We start from the raw sequence: 260 nt of genomic DNA on the forward strand, positions 1-260 counted from the left end.
CCGGTCTCCAGCCAGTGCGCGCGCCCGCGAGCCGCGGCCCCGCGGTGCGCCTCCCCCCGCGTCCCTCCTCCTCCTCCGAGGCGAGACTCCGGCGTGCGGGGAGACGGGGTCCCCCGGTGGCTCTCCGCTCACTACACCCGCTCTCGTTTCCTTCGCGCCCCTACGAGCGGGAGGGAGAGCGGGCGGAGCGCGAGCCTGGGGCTGGAGGGCGGGGCGAGCTCTGCAGGTGAACCCCGGGGGAGCCAGGGCCGCCCCGGGGC

Source organism: Chinchilla lanigera, unplaced genomic scaffold, assembly GCF_000276665.1.
Source record: "Chinchilla lanigera isolate Chin_1 unplaced genomic scaffold, ChiLan1.0 scaffold00078, whole genome shotgun sequence".
NCBI lineage: Eukaryota > Metazoa > Chordata > Mammalia > Rodentia > Chinchillidae > Chinchilla > Chinchilla lanigera.